Below are 17200 nucleotides of genomic sequence, written 5' to 3'. Positions count from 1 at the left end.
GCTTAGATAAAATGTTGCGAAATAAACAATCTCAGCTTCCTCATCAGTAAAGTACTGATGATAATACATTTTTTATAGCCTGTAATGAGATTTGATAAATACACACACATATACACATACACACAATGCTATGCAGTATGTGCACTATATGCTATGCCAGATAATATGCAGCTAATATTGGATTTAGTATATTTACTGGGAATCTGTTTTATTCTTTCCCCACTAAGCTTTCTGAGCTCTTTCTTTGCCCATTAACATGCTGGTGACAAAGTACACCCTTCCTTTCCCCGGCTATAATCCCACTGTTTCTGTAATATTCTATTTCTTCAGTGTTGTTGGATGTAGGTCGACACATCAACATTTCATAAAGAGTTCATTCACCACGTGACAGGCTTATCCCTACTGCTTGTACAACTGTCACCCTGTTACAAGATAGCCCAACACCAGAGCCAGAAGAAACTAGAGAACAGGGCTCTGATGGAAACACAAAGTCTGATTTAAAGGTCAAGCTGCAGAACACAGCAAAGTAGGGAATCCTTTACTTTGCTCTGGGAGGGGTTGGGAAGAGGAAAGCAGAAATAGAAACATACTCTCTTACACCTGCATTTTCAAAAAGAAAGAAGCATTTTAAATAGAGAATGTGCCTAAATAGATATTCCTCAGGAAGAGCATAAACACATTATAAGGTAAACAGCTCAATGATAACTGGAGGCCAAACACTGACATGAGCACGCTTGGCTCTTATCATGCTGGCTTCATTTTACATCAACCTGTTTGACTTCCAGTCTATTTAGGGTTTTTATCATTTCTGACCATCCTGACATCTGTTTCTCCAGAAAGCACCTGAAGAAGCCTGATTAAAAACCTTAAGAATTGTAAGTAATTTGTTTAGAAGAATCTCTGGTTGCCTCGTCTTCCAATAAATATTGCATAATTCACCTTTGGTTGGTTTGAAAGCAGGTCATAACTGGTATGTTGGGGGATGGGCAGGAGGGGAGGGCTCAAAGTGGAGGCATGAATAAGCTCTCAAAAGGTGACAGACTCACTCTTAGCTACAGAAAAGAGGCTTGATGTTTTGACCCAGAGCCTGGGTTGATGTCCCAACAATAAATTTCTGAAATTCACCTAGACGGGTGTGTTTACATGCCTTCCCCGACAATCTAATGGGTTTTATCTAAAGCACATAGTAACAAGAGCAATGGTCCAGTCATGCATGTTGTGAGACCATAACCCTACCCATTCCTCTGGCTCACAGAACATAATTTTCAGCTCTTTCTGTTTAGAACAAAAACCAGAATTTGTAATCAATATTTGTTCTTACAACAAGAATTCCTTGCTATGAGTTTAGGGTGAAAATAAGGGAGATACAAATGAGGTAAGCTGCTCAACAAGGTAAGGATACATGAAAGGGCAAAAGGAATAAGGCGGACTGAGCTGAGCCCGACATTTGTCTTCCATTTTGCCCCTGGGGATGGAAACCACAGCTCAGGTAGTCTTTTGTGCTTTCTTCTTGTTTCCTTACTAGGCTGATAAAGCTGAAAGAGACTTAGAGATTATTTAATCAATCATTCTCTCAACCAAATAAGATAATGAATATAAAGCATTTAGCCCTGTTTCTGGCTCAAAGAAATCCTTAATAAAAAGTAGGCTGTTGGTGATCATGATACAGTTGAAGCTGTTTAGTTGTTCATGGTTATATTAACCCATCCCATTCACTTCATACTAAGAAGGCAGGTAAGAAACCCAGCATCACATACTGGTCCCTGAATGGGATAATACTTATTATGTCAGTGCTGAGATTAGGTCTTCTAACTCCTTAAACAGTTTTTTTTTTAAATAAAAAAATTACAGACCGGGTCTTGCTGTGTTGCCCAGGGTGGTCTCAAACTCCTGGGCTCAAGCAGTCCTCCTGCCTCAGCCTCCTGAAGTGCTGGGATTACAGACATGAGCCACCATGCCTGGCTTAATTAAACAATTCATTTAAACTATGTATTTTCCCTTCTGGAGCAGATTCTCAAACTTCTTTTGAAAAAAGTCACATTCCCTTTTGATAAAATTAAAAAGCTTATCCCTCCCTGTGAAGGTTTGACACCTCTATTCTCACACCTTTAGAAGTACTGTAATTTTTCCTGAATCCTTACCTATGAGGAAGATTTTGTTGAACTTTGGAGTTGGTATTTTAAAAAATAATTTGCATTTTTGTTTCCCACTTATAAAACCAAGTCATTACTTTATGTGATGTTTTTCTATACACATTCCTCCTAACCCCAATCATTGATTCAAAAGTTTGCAATCCCTAAATGCTTCATCTGGGTTTGGTACCTCTTTAAAAATCTCATGCTACTCTGAAGCGGATTTTTTTTTTTTTTTTTTTTTTTTTTTGTGGGGGGAAAGAGATGTTTTAAAATGCTACAAAAGTACAGGAAATAATATAGTAAACCAAACTGCAGTGTCTCCATCACTAAGTGTCAATGCTTAATGATATTCAAGTCCCTGTTCAATGTCACTTTCTCAGATAAGCCCTCCTTGAATGCCTGCCCTAATTAGTAGTCCCTGGTCACTCTCTCCTTACTTGGCCTCATTTTGATTTTATTTTTGATAATTGAATCCTGACATTATATTCTATATTTCTTATCTTGTTCAATAGGATGTAATCTCCATGAAGTCAGGAACTGCTTGCATTGCCCCAAGATTCCCCAGCATAGAAAGGAGGATCTGAATTATACTAGGCTCTGAATAAATTTTTATTGAATGAATGATGTTTCATTGAAGGCTGTCTTTTTAATTAAAGCAAAACAAAAAACAAATAAAACCCCCCATATTAGCTCCTTTTGTGCCTCACCATTAGTTTTATAACCCCAACATAGCAACCACCACTCTGACTGGATATGAATTCTTACAGTATCTTTCATGCAAATCAGTGTGTGTGTATGTGTGCAGGTAACAAAAAAAAAATCAATGTACAAGTTAAGTAATGTTTTGTGTTAGCATTTTTTATATGAAAGAAAGCTTGCTATTTGTGTTATCCTGCAATTTACTTATTTTTCCTTGTTTTCAGATTTAATTACATTATGTATTTAATTTCTTGTTAACTGCTATAAAAAAAAAACTAGTCCATCTAAGAATATGCTACATTTTATTTGTCCTTTCCCCAATAGAGAGACCTTTAGGTTACTTACAATATTTTTTCACTATTATAACAACTTTTCCCTGTACATGTGTTACGTGCTAATGTTTCTGTTCCCCAAAATTCATATGTTGAAAGCTTAAACCCCAATATAATGATATTAGAAAGTGGGGGTTTGGGGAGGTAATTAGGTTTAGATGTGGTTATGAAGTTGGGGTGCCCATGATAGGATTAGTGTTCTTATAAGAAAAAGACTGGAGTTCACTCTCTCATCTCACCACGTGAGGACACAGAGAGACAGCAGCCATCTTCAAGCTAGAAGAGGTATCTCAGTAGAAGTCAACCATGCAGGCATCCTGATCTTGGACTTCCCAGCCTCCCGAACTGTGAGAAATAAATGTCTGTTCTTTAAGCCACCAGGTCTCTGTTACTTGATGATAGCAGCCTGATAGACTAATAAGATGTATCTTTTAGCAAGTTCTCAAAAAAATGTTAGTTTCCTTTTCCCTTCCTTGTTTTCAGGTCTAAGAATACAAAATCACTTGCTTCTCCTCAGAAGGGACCTTTTGAGGAGTTTAATGCAGCTTCCAGATGCTACCACTTGTTTTGGCTTTCCAGAAAATAAATGTCAAATTAATAAGAGAAATGAAGAGGTGTAAAGTACCATTTTAAATCACTGATCTCACTAAAGGTTAACTATAATAATAGCTAGTCACCTGTCTGCACCTATTATTATATTCCATGCTCATGGCAGGTGGCAATGAAGGTGGGATGAGTGGGTGGGAATAGCACTGGTAGAAAATGATAGATTTGGCCAAGAATTGTTCTAACACACTTTTATTTTTATAACAGTGGTTATTATAATTTTATCACCATCATCACCATCCATTATATTTGATTTAGTTTCCAGTGTTCTTGCCATATTTGAGTCCGTTTTACAGCAGGCTACCTGACTTTCAGAAAGGCTACTGCTCTCTCAAAGTCTCAGAAAGAGCCAGTAGTAAGTGGCAGAACTAGGACTTGAACCTAGCTCTTCTGTTCTTGCTCCAGTAGGTTTCACAGTGCTCCATTAAGTCATACAAGTCCACAGAGCACCCCAAGGACCACTGTGGGAGGAACTGGGAAGGCTGGACCGTGGTGGAAAATGATGGTGGTGATGACAAAGTTGAAAATAATAACTGCAACAAGCCCAGCTGAGATGGTTCTTTCCAAACCCCTCCATTCCTTCCCCTCCATTAGCAGTTAGCATAGTTGTCCTTCAGTACCCAGTATTCGTGGGGGATTGGTACCAGGACACTGCCCCCCTATCAAAATCTGAGGATGCCCAAGTCCCTTATATAAAATGGTGTAGTATCTGTATATAATCTATGCACATCCTTTCATATACTTTAAACCTGGGCCCCCGACTGGTACCGGTCCATGGTCTGTTAGGAACTGGGCTGCACAGGAGGTGGGCGGAGGGTGAGCAAGCATTACTGCCTGAACTCTGCCTCCTGTCAGATCAGCAGCGCATTTGATTCTCATAGGAGCAGGAACTCTATTGTGAACTGTGCATGTGAGGGATCTAGGCTGTGCATTCCTTGTGAGAATCTAACTAATGCCTGATGAGGTGGAACAATTTCATCCTGAAAGCACCACTGCCCCACCCCCCACCACCTCTCTTGTGGAAAAATTCTCTTCCAAGCAACTGGTCCCTGTTGCCAAAAACGTTGGGAACTGCTGCTTTAAATCATCTCTAGATTACTTATAGCACCTAATATAATGTAAACGCTACCTAAATAGTTATTGTACTGTATATTTTATTTGTACTATTTTCTACTGTTGGATTGAGATTTTTTTTTCCTGAATATTTTTGATATGCAGTTGGATGGAGGGACACCTATATAGCAATGTACAAAAGCAGATGACTAATTAATAGTGTAATGAATCTGTTGAAGCTGTTGAACCCCCTCATTTACTTTACTAATTAGATCTATATTTCCTTTGCTAATCTGACCTTTGTTTCCTGAAAAGCTAAAACAAAACAAGCATCTGATGGCTAAAATTAATTCTGCCAAAGGCCTCTGCTTACAGTGATGCAACAACAAGGGAGTGGAAGGACCTATACTTCACCAGCCTGTGCAGTTTAAGTTGATCTCTTTATTACATTTGAACTGTACACAAATATCGGGTTTGAAAAAGACTTTTGTTAAAAACTCAAAGGGAAAGGTGTGGCCAATTCAGCCTTCCATACAATGGCAATTTTGTATCCTGCTAACTCTGTCTCCAGAAAGTGGGTTAGGGAGTCTGGGCGACTTCTTGGCCTCCTAGGTTCCTTCTCCCTCGGGAGGGATGTAGCCAAAATGTACCCTAGAGTAAAAGGTCTGTGGAGGCTGGTGTAGTGTGGCTCATGCCTGTAATCCCAGCACTTTGGGAGGCCCAAGCAGGAGGATCGCTTGAGGCCAGGAGTTTGGGACCAGCCTGGGCAACATAGTGAGACCCCCCCTCTAAAAAATAATAAGTTAAAAAATTAGCTGAGTGTGGTGGTGTGTACTTGTAGTCTCAGCTACTCAGGAGGTTGAGGTAAGAGAATTGCTTGAGCCAAAAGATTGAGTCTGCAGTGAGCCATGATTGCACCACTGCAATCCAGCCTGGGAGATGGAGTGAGATCCATTTCTTAAAATAAAAAAAAGGTCCGAGGGTAGTCCTGCCACCGTGACCACCCCCCGGCCTTTCTCCAAAGAACACTTTTATTCACAATATTCCAGACATGTGATTAACAGCACTGTCTTATTTCATTATTTAAATATTCCGCCCATGGATGTTTTTTCTCCTAACTAGAGCAGACTGGAATTTCTCAGGGGTGAGGGGCTTATTTTGCAAGACTCCGTCTCTAATGCTATAGATATAAAAGAAATGTAAAAGTTATCACTTGAATGTACTAAATAAATAAATGGGAAAATCTGAAGACATCATGTTGATTTTTTGAAAGGATAAAACACTGGGGAAGGGGACTCATGCTCTTTTGATATCAATCCTATGTGGAGTACATCATGCTAAGGAATCAAGGCAAAACCATAGAGCAGGCGAAGAGAAACAAGACCTAGACTGAGCAGCGAGCTCAAGCAATCCATTGATTGTGGGCCAGGAATCTCATTCCTGCTGTTTCCAACTCCACCTTACTAGGTACCTTTTAAGATCATTTTCTGTTTCCTTGTTTCTCTTTTAGAACCTCCCTAAGAAAAGGGGCCACCTGTGTGGAATTGTCCCTGAAGTGGGCAGTGGTGGGGGTGTGAATAAGCCAGTTGTTCTGGCAGTGGACTTGTGAAGCTTAAAAATGAAGATGTGAGAAGAACTGAAAAGGTATCGTTTAGATTTGGATTATCATAAGTGGCTGAACATGCACATAATAAACACAGAATTAGGAAAATTCTTAAAATTTTAAAACTTAAAAACTAGTAATTTTCTAGTATTAGGAATGCAAAATCTAAGACAGAGGCCCTTCATCCTAATATTCTTCAATATATGTACAAAAGGCCAAATTCCCTCAACAAGTCCATAGACAGTTCCTGGAATTTAACATGGGGGTTAAGGTTTTAGTATTTCCTCCACAAGCTGAAGAGTGATGATTCCTTTCTCTGTCTCTTTCTAAACTCAGGAAAGCTATGCAAATCCCTTATGTAGACAAAGCTTTTAGCAGATCTGGCAAATGAGATCTGTTCTTAAGAAAGAGCACTTGGCAAAGTAACTGCTATTTTGTACACATCTGTTTTACATCTGTTCAAACCTAAATTCCTTCAGAGGAGGGGCAATGTCATCCTAGCTCAGAATTGGCATTAATAAATCTTATGCTAAATCACCAACATCTTTTGGTAAAATAGCTGTGTTTAATTAATGAAACAGACTTCCAGATTAAGTTCTGATGAGGTCCTCTAGGTGTCTTCAGAGTGTTTTATAATGTCTTCTCTCCCAAGTTATTGTTAATATATTCTGTGACCTTTCCACAACAGAAAGTCATTTTAACATGTGGCCCATGAAGTTTCTGAATTTTTACTTCTTTTTAAAGGATCATGCTGCTGCTTTCTGGGATGATCACTGATGTTTACAATGAGCCCCATCCCCCACTTTTTAAACTCCATAAATATTTAGGACAAATAACCCTAAATATTTGTCCATGATAGAGCTCCTGGGTCCCTTCCTTTAATTGGTGCCTGCTTTATGATTTTGCCAGTGCTTCCCAGTAGCACACAATCAATGCACATTTTGAACTTGTATTCTTAAAAAATCTGCAGCCACAAACGTGGCTCATGTCCTAAATAGTAGGTGCTGAATAGATCTTCAATGCTTTTTTGTCCAGCCTGCAAATATTTTATATTATTTTGCCATGAAGAAAGCTGCCTGAGACTATGTCGACAGTTTCCTGTAATGTAGATGCCTTGTCAATAATGGTAAGTATGGTGCAGAGTGAACAAATCCATAAATCTCCAAGTCACATATTACTTGCTCATCTGGGGCTGAGCTGCCTGAGTCTCCATGGATACCAAGGGAGCATCTTCAATTCAGGGAACTCCCAGGGAGAGCAGACTCTTTCTCACCCCCGGAATCTGCAAGCCTGGCATAAAAAAGTGAGGGTCCTTGAGAACATTACCTTTGTAGATCCTTTTCATTAACCCACTAGAGACTAAATTCCAGGTCGCTTTTGGTTTCCTCCCACTCCCTTTAAGAGAAAAATCTCCTGGAGAGGGTCAGGAGGCACAGGTAGCATGAGAGCTGACTGGGATTTCTGAGACTGTTTGAATATTTTTCCCTCGAAACTTTGATGGGAATTCCTGCATCAGAAGTGATATATTTTTCTATTTTATAGTTGTGTTTTCAGAGAGAGGGTTTCTCTAAGGAGAAGGTGAATATTTAGGCACTGAGACAGCCCTGGAAGTAGAAAATGGGCATATTACAAGCACAGCCAAGCATCAATGTAAGTCAAAGTCCCCACAATATGCCTTGGAAGCAAAAAACATATGTCTCTGTAGGAAAGTAGCCTATATACATTATAAGAGCAAAGCTATGGTTCCATATGTTCCATAACTGTAATCGTTCCTCAAGATAGGAAAATAAAAACAAAGAAAAATGGAGTCCCTACCATTCTTACCTCCTGCCAATTATCAGCTCCCAGAATACATTGTCTATACTTTTAACTTTGGTGGCAGATCATTCTGCTTAGCAGTTACCAACTCTTAGTTCTGTGCTGCAGATCTTAGCTGCAATGCACCCAAATAAACTATAAAATGTAACCTTGTTGCCTTATCCTTTTTCTTATAGTAGTTAATTTTATGACACCAAATAATTCTTCCCTCAGTAAAATTATGCATCTGAGAAAACCAATGGTAATTCTTTCAAAACTTGTCTTTTGATCTGCTTGTTCAAGGACTTATTTTAGTATCTTTTTAAAGAATTTTTTTTCTACAGGAAGCACTTCCTTTTTCTAGTAGATGATTCTAGAATTATGGCTTATGCTAAAACTGTAAGAGAATGCCTGCACCACAGTGCGTAGGTCACACATCAGGTCGGGGGTGTTTCATGAGCAAAGGAGCCATTATTATAACAATCAAAAGGCAGCAGCCTTCTGCCCAGATAGCAATGTTGGCTGCTAGTATTAAACCTCCATCAAGATCACAAGTAAGGCATGACTAAGTAAAAACCTACTTGTATTTTCTATAAATGTATTTTGGGATTTGGACCAGTGCTGTAAGGATCCAGTGGTCATCTTTACTGCATGTGTCAATATACAGCATGGGTCTATTAAGAACGATCCTCCAAGCATCAAGCACATACAATTGTACTCAAGTGTTCAGTGGGGGAAACTCCCAAAGCAGAGTAAACAAGAAATAGGTAAAGTTAGTTTGACTGAAGAGAATGTTCTAACTCCAGTACCCCTGCATACAATTAATATCAGGGTGGATATAGAGAAAATGTCAAGGAGCTGTAGGGATAAGATACCAGTTATAATGTGTGCATTGTCTTGGGTTCTGCTTTCCTCGCGCAGGCACTCTGGGGTTGCTGGGCAGACATTTTGAAACTCTGGCTTTAGAACGAATTACTCAGGAAGCCTGATAGAAGTGACAATTCTCAGCCTACCCCTAGAAACTGTGATTGAGTAGATCCGGGGAGGGGCCTATGGATCTGCACTCCAACTACAGCCCAGGTGGGTGTTCAGACCATAGCTAGAAACTGGTTTGAGAAACTAGAGAAAGAATCTGGACTTCGATGAGAGTGCAAGAATTTTCACTCCAGCTCTACCATTTACCCCATGTGTGACCTCTGACGTGGTTCCTAGACTGCTCTCTAATTCAGTTTCTTAGATATAAAAGAGTGATAATTGAAAAGGCTAAAATATGTAAAGCTCTCTGTAACATTCTTGGCACAAAGTTTAATAGTGTGTGAGCCCCTTCACCTTCTCTTCTATATAGTAACATTTTTTTTTGAATGCTTATTATGGACCAGGTACTTTTCTAAGGATTATTGCATTACATTTAATCCCATGAGGTAGGTATTCTCTAAATTACCTCCATTTTACAGATGAGGAACTAGAAGTACAGAGAGGTTGAGCCATTTGTCCAAAGTTACACAGATAGCAGGTGGCAGGGCTGGGCCTTGACCTAGCTTTACTACCAAGAACGTACATTATTTTCAGGGACATAAATGAGGGATGGGGAATTTCAACACCTCTCTCTGCTGTCTAACAAAGACCTACACTTTACTTATAGTGCCTTTAGCATCTGATCGTGTTCCTTGATGCCCCACCAGATGAAGAGACTACTACCACTCAGTGTGGATGGACACATACAATTTTATTTGGCCCCAAAGGTGTTGTTCTATCATAGGGCTTGGATGCTAGGAATATACTACTCCTAAAATTAGGAACTGCCTTACTTGTAGAGGCATATTTAAATTTTTCCAGATATTAGAGAGCCTTAGGTTCACTTAAGAAAAAAAATGATGCACACATTTTTTTTTTTTTTTGAGTTCTCTCTCTTATGAGGTAAGCTGCAACTACAGTTTCATTTCTAGGAGTAATCAGGAGACCCATGACCAGAAATTTCTATGATCCCTGCTGAGACATGGCTAGCTACTATGACATAAAGTTGATGGTACTGAGTAACATGTATGTATATGTGCGGGCATGCATTTATGCTAGATAAAAGCACAGATGTGCATGTGTGTCAAAGTACTGCTTTAGGTACAAATGTCTGACACATATGCTATGCATATATGAACATGTTGTAGGTTTATTTTCCTACATAGGTGCATGGGCACACTTGGTATACAGATGTGCACAGGCACACATGCTTCCACATATGCATGCATGTATGTGCTTGTGTATGCAAGTATTTATGTATCCAACTACACATATTTTATCTCAGTTTTTTAACAAGGAAAATACGCTTTTTAATCCATTGAGTTCCTGCTTAAACTTTGATTTCTAAATCCTATTTTCTAATTAACTCCTTATTTAAATAACAGTGGCAGTATTATTACGGTATTATTTTTCTTTTAAAAATTCATTCCACTGTTCTTGTGCACAGCAGGAGTATTAAATGCAGCCAATACTTTATTGTGCTGACAGCCCTGATTAAGGCATACGTCTTAATTTAGAGAAATGAGTGATTTGTTTGACAAAAAAATTTTGATGGAACTCTAGTCTATAAATCTACTAATTGTTCCTCCGTGCTGCGAACATTAGATATCAGTGTGATTCTACTAATAGGGTTTTTTTTTTTTTTTAAATGAGATCTAATAGGAACATTCAAAACATTGATCTTAGCACTGTGTGTGAAAGAAGTACTGCTGCCCTGAAACTGTCCATAAATTTGGGATTGCAAGGCTGCAGTGAACTGCAGAGGACTTGCTTTGCCTTAAAAAGGCTGAACCAAGTGTCACCATAAGGAAATGTGGCCCAGGATTCCTGCAGCTTCCAGCTTTTCCAAATTAAAAATTCAGGTTTCTATGTAAAACCTTGCCAAATTTAAATGTGGGCTCCTCACTGAACTTTATCAGAAGCATTCTGAAGACAAAACACATTTCATATGTAGGCAGGCAGAGTCACAGGTGGCACCAGTTTGATACCTCTGCCTAGAATAATCCTGGAAATTTCTAGACATCTAATTCTACATCGAACTCTATCCAGTTATTCTGAATGATAAGCCAAGGCTGGAGATTGGTGGTGGTGGTGTGTGTGCATGTGTGTGCATGAGTGTATGCATGTGTGTGTGTGTGCACAAGGAACCTGGCTTGACTCTTATCCTGGTGTCCTGGTGTGTGCTCCTTGGGAAGCCTATGGAGCGAGGAGGAAGAACTGTCTTCTAAGCATCCTTGCACGCTCCAAATTATCCAAACAAAATGAAGGGTGTCCTAACTGATAACCACAATTGTGTCCTGGAGAGATGTGGGGAGGAGAGTCTGGTTAAATCACTTGAGCTGCAATATATTTTCTTTTCTCCAGAAGTTTTCCCTGAAAAATTTTCCCCAAAGGCGAGGAGAAACTTGCAGTGAGGATCACCACAGAAGAAACTGGTGAGGGAGTTAGATATTTCTGTATTTTAAAAGGTATCTTAGTAGGTTTTCTCTCTCTCTCTCTCTCTCTCTCTCTCTCTCTCTCTCTCTCTCTGTCCCATTTGCTGCAAACTTGGAGATTAGGTTGGTGCAAAAGAAACTGCGGTTTCTGCCATGACTGCAATTTATTTTGCACCAACCTAATAGCGTGGATATTTCCAAAATTTTCTTCCAAGTTGTCCCCTGAGGTTCAACTTATAAACACAAAAAGATCATGAAGACCTAGAAATCTGAAATTGCTGCTTTATTCATAGAGCAGTTGTCTACAGGTCATTATGCTCAAAACACTAAGGTTACTGGCAGGGCCACTGTCTGTTGAATACAATACAGAGTCATGTGTAGAAAGGGCATAATTACAACTTTCTAGGAATTGACACTAACGGGTTGCCGATTTACTGATGGGCTGACTAGTGATGATGCTGATAACCTCAGATGTTTCTCTGGAAATAAGGTTGTAAGGACACTCATACTTTTATATGAGATCATGGTCATAAAGACTGTAGCTAGTAACTCAGTAACACTCAAATGATCAATTAGAGAAAAAGAGAAATAACTACAAGCAAGCAAGCCATCCTGCTCAGGAACTAAAGTAGTCGTGGTAACTGAAGAAGAGCAAGGTGATGTCAGTTTTCATTCCCACAAGCAGATGGTTTAGGATACAATCTAGAGCTCTCAGGCCTCGACACTACATCTTGGAAACTGACAAAGATACCCTGCAGACATTTTTATATCTAGAAATTTCGATTTCATCAATATATATACCATGATGTGTCTGACCAATATCATTCTCATGAAGAGGTGGTGTGTGGGGTGGGGAGAGAAGTAACATTTATAATTTCTTAAATGTCAGGCACCAAGCTAGGAACTTTATATATATATTGATTCATTTAATCTTTACAACAAACCTATGAGGTAGGTTCTATTTTGACAATTTCCATGAAGAGGAAACTGGGGCCCAGATATATTAAGTGAATTGGTGACAGCTAGTAAGTAAGTGGCCAGACCAAGATTTGAGTCCAGATCTGTCTGACTCCCAAGTCATGCAGTTTTTTGAAACCTACATTATCTCACAGTAGGGTCATCTTTATTTATCATGGGTTAATATAAAATAGTAAGGGTCATGTAGATGGTATAAAACAAAAATGAAAAGCTGCATTTAAGTCTTCAGTGGTTTCTGGGCATTTGGTTTTATGACATTAGCAGGGCATTTGCAGAAATTTATGCACAGTTAGACGTTAGAATCTTTCTCCGTGACATTTTCCTTTGCTGCTGTTTCCGCTATTTCATCTCTCTCTGATGCTTTTAATTCCATTTCTGCTGCATAGTACAATATCAATAACGATAAATAATAAATCGTCAGTCCATTTCTACAAGGCATTAGTCTCCCTCTCCTCTTGTGATGGGGGACCAATTTAACACTGTGCTCCTCTTTCACACAGGGGTAGGGTCACACTCTCGTTCCACAGAAACTGGCTATACAGAGAATTGTTTGCTAGTGCCTTGGTCCAGCCTGAATATCATTGGAAAATATATTTATTATTTTCATTAGCAGCCAAAATATAAATATACATTGCAATACATTCTCCTTTACCTTTCATTACTGTTGTTGGTTTCCCTTAAAATTCAACATATTCATTTACTCATCCAACTAATGTTTATTAAATCTAACTGTATGCCATAGACTGTGCTGGGTTTTAGAACATAAAGGTAAAAAGTCACACAGTCCAAGCCTTTGAGGATCTATACATTTAAGGGAGTAACGGGCGATTTCTCAAGAAATTGTACCAGAGATAGCTATTTGAAAGTAGATAATTGTAAAAGAAACACCAGATTCTGCTTGGAGGAGCAGAGAAAATATCTCAGAGAATACAGCAGATGAGATGTGCTGGAAGGATATATAGGATTTGGCAGGTGGAGAGAGAAGCATGGGAAGACAGTGTACCTGGAACCACAAGTGGCTTAAAATGCTTCTGTGTAAAGAACCAGATGGGAGTGGTGAAGAGTCATGGAGAAAGATGCAGAGGCCAAATGCTTAATGATTTTGTTAGATTAGGCAGATGGAGATTGTAACCCATAGATAATAAAAATGTTTGGAGCAAAACACTGACAAAAACAGGTTTCTATAAATGACTACCCAGGAAGCAGGATGAGCACAGACTGGAGGATGGTAGGACCAGATACAGGGAGATAAGAGCTGATAAGGGCATGAATTATAGTAGTGGCAGAGGGAAATGGCACATGGAGAGATATTTAAAAAGCAGAATGAACAGGGTTGGTGATTGTTTCACTAAGGAGGCCAATAGCATGGAAAAAATATAGGGTAGCTACAAGTTATTAGCGTGAGCACTGGGAAGTAATTTTACTGTAAAAATGAAAGTCACTAACTTATAAAATGAACCTATATGCTAGTGTAATGCAAATATAGCATGTAAAAAGGCAACGCTCTTTACAATTTGGTACACATTTTCTGAAGCCAAGTATATCATGCAAAGGCATAATTTTCACTGTAGTAAAAAGCACATTTTTGCAGGGGACGTTAAAGCAAAGTACGTATTGAACTAGTGAATTCGTTATTTGATGGCATGTCAACAGACCTTTTTGTTTTTTCCTTATTTTTTAAATTTAATTTTCAGATCAAATTTAAATTTTCAATATTTATTTCTACACAACATTTTGGCTTAAATAACCTGCTATCATAACTATTATTGTTAAAATTTACACTAAAGTCTGTATAAGAACCAGGTGAATACTGCTTAACAGCATTTTGGGAGCAGAGGACTGTGATGTTTGGAGACAGGGTCTGTTGCATATAGGAATCCCAGAAGGAGACCAGGCTACAGCTGTGGACGGAGGCCAACTGTGCTGCTGTTCCAGCCTCCTCCACCTGCTGTCTTCTTAGCCATTCATCTGAAATGCAGATAGGCAGATGCTGGATCTCACAATGACCTTCACTAGTCTGAAGAATGTGGCGCAGGGAGAAAGCTGAGGGCACAGTTCCTTGCTAGGTTGGCTCAGTGGTGCCGGAAGGAGAAAGATGGCGAGAAGGGCTTGTAAGTGAGGATGCAAGACCTTGAACCTTTCTAGTGAGACTTGGAAAGGCGCTAAGACAGGCGTTCTAACTTTAATCATGGCGCTAGGGGCCTGAAAAAGATCTTAGAAATCACCTAACAGAAATGCAGAAAGGGTAAGTGACTTGTTCAAGGTCACACAGCTAACTGGGGGCCAAACCAGGACTAAGACCCCAATTTTCCTGCCTCTGGCTAGTGGTGTTTCCGTGATATCAGTTTACCTCAAGTAGCTCCAATGATGTCCTAATAGTGACACTTTCCTTTCTTCTGAACCACTGAATTTCACTTCGGAAATATTTTGACTTACAGAACCCTCAGACTCTGAATTTTCAAAGCCAGTTCTTATGTGAGCCAAGAGGCATTTTCAGCTGCTCCTGCTTTCTTAATCTCTGAATGATGGCACTTCCCCATGATTTGCTTTAGAATCGAAATGCAAACAGAAATGTTATCTTATTTACACGAGACCCTCTTCAGACACTGAAAAAGTGCTGACCTGTCAGTTGTGTTTCCTGCCATCAGCTGCTGCCTCACTGCCGAGATCCATGCACAGTGTGTCACTGTCTGGTAAACTGCAGGTCTGTCCCCCAAGCCCTTTGCCCGGCTCATGCTGGTAACAGCTGCTGAGCCATGTCAAAAGCAAGACACCATTGTGAGGAATTAATCCATTGGAGATGGTGCTATCAATGAGTAACTCAGGGCATATGAGACAATCTCCTAGCAATGAATGAATGGATTTAATCTGTTGGCTGAGTTACTTCAGTTCAGGAAGACAAGTTTCTTCTGGGTGAGTGGTTGTGTCATACTCAGGCTGAATGCTCCAAGTGGCAATATATCTACGGTCTAAATTGATTGATTCTCTTACAGGCTGTTTGTGAATCTGCAGATCCTCAACCCTCCCTGTCCGAAGTAGCAGGCACACAAAACAGGAAAGGCCTGGCAGTCTCTCCTTCAGTGGGCTTTCTTGGATTGGCAAGTGTTTTCAATGGAGGAGAAATGTTATCGTGCAAAACCCTGTGGATCATGGATTGGAGAGTTGCCATCTGCAAAGCTTGACGATGGAGGCATTTGTTTATTGCAGAGATCTTTGCTTTTTGGAACAGCTGTGTCTCTCGTGAAGCTGCCTTCCGGCACCACTGAGCCAACCTAGCAAGGAACTGTGCCCTCAGCTTTCTCCCTGCGCCACATTCTTCAGACTAGTGAAGGTCATTGTGAGATCCAGCATCTGCCTATCTGCATTTCAGATGAATGGCTAAGAAGACAGCAGGTGGAGGAGGCTGGAACAGCAGCACAGTTGGCCTCCGTCCACAGCTGTAGCCTGGTCTCCTTCTGGGATTCCTATATGCAACAGACCCTGTCTCCAAACATCACAGTCCTCTGCTCCCAAAATGCTGTTAAGCAGTATTCACCTGGTTCTTATACAGACTTTAGTGTAAATTTTAACAATAATAGTTATGATAGCAGGTTATTTAAGCCAAAATGTTGTGTAGAAATAAATATTGAAAATTTAAATTTGATCTGAAAATTAAATTTAAAAAATAAGGAAAAAACAAAAAGGTCTGTTGACATGGAGCTGGTGAGCTAGAGGGCTCAGAAGTAAGGGGGTGATGTTGCTCCAGGGACCTGGCACGTTAAGAGTCATGGAAATGACTGTCTGGAGTAGTGTTACAATCTGCAAATGCTTTGTTTTATATAGAAGTAGTCGCTGTGGCTTAACTATTTCCTGAAGGGGAGATGACAGTGGGGCCTAAAATCTTAAATGGCTGGCTAATTCTCTTGCCTGCCACAATGGAATGTCCTCACAAATCAAAGCAATCATCTTTCCAGGGCTAATGTGAATCTTATAGGCACCAAGGGAGATCATTCTCCTGGTTGGTTCCAGCTGGCATATTTATCCATAGTCAAGAACAGAGACTTCGCCATTTCAGGCTTTAATGCAAATCAAAAAAGCAGACATGGCTACTCACTCTTGCAACTCCCTCATCAATACTGGAATGGTTGATTTAAATGTGTTTATTTCTGAGGGCACCAGTATATTCTGTAGTCACATAAAACCTGGACATTGCTGTTGTGCAAATGCAGCAACGTGCAGCTGCACATGTGAAACAGAAATGTGAAATTTATGCCAACCCTCCCTTTTTGTCTCAGTTGTCTTGATTTACAGAGGTTCCCTGAAAAAGTCCTGAATGCACATTCTTTCTCTTGTTTTGCTGTTTGGGCTGTGGTCAGAGCAGGTCTACAGGCATTTACAAGTTTTGAATAGAGATGTTCTAAATACTTCATCAATTGGTCCCTCAATAAACTTGGAACTTAAAAAATATAAAGAATAAATGTCATTTCTGGCCTTATTTTAAGAGAATGCATCTTTGGGAGCAATGAATCCCATAGAGAAGTTTATATTGAGTTCCCCAAATTAGAGAAA

General features: G+C 39.7%; 1 protein-coding gene and 1 long non-coding RNA gene across 2 annotated transcripts in view; one reads left to right on the top strand and one right to left on the bottom strand.

Annotated features, from left to right (window-relative positions):
- Positions 1-17200, bottom strand: part of LOC105493288 (ring finger protein 150) — a 287223-nt gene that overhangs the window by 30308 nt on the left and 239715 nt on the right. The gene's annotated exons all lie outside the window — the stretch shown is intronic.
- LOC112428791 (uncharacterized) lies at positions 6304-15897 on the top strand. The gene is made up of 4 exons (XR_011620939.1): positions 6304-6469; positions 7464-7554; positions 11604-11674; positions 15646-15897. It is a non-coding gene; the product is annotated as an uncharacterized lncRNA (long non-coding RNA).

Source organism: Macaca nemestrina, chromosome 3, assembly GCF_043159975.1.
Source record: "Macaca nemestrina isolate mMacNem1 chromosome 3, mMacNem.hap1, whole genome shotgun sequence".
NCBI classification, from domain to species: Eukaryota; Metazoa; Chordata; class Mammalia; order Primates; family Cercopithecidae; genus Macaca; species Macaca nemestrina.
Note: the sequence above shows the minus strand (reverse complement) of the source record. Positions and strands in the feature narration are given on the sequence as shown.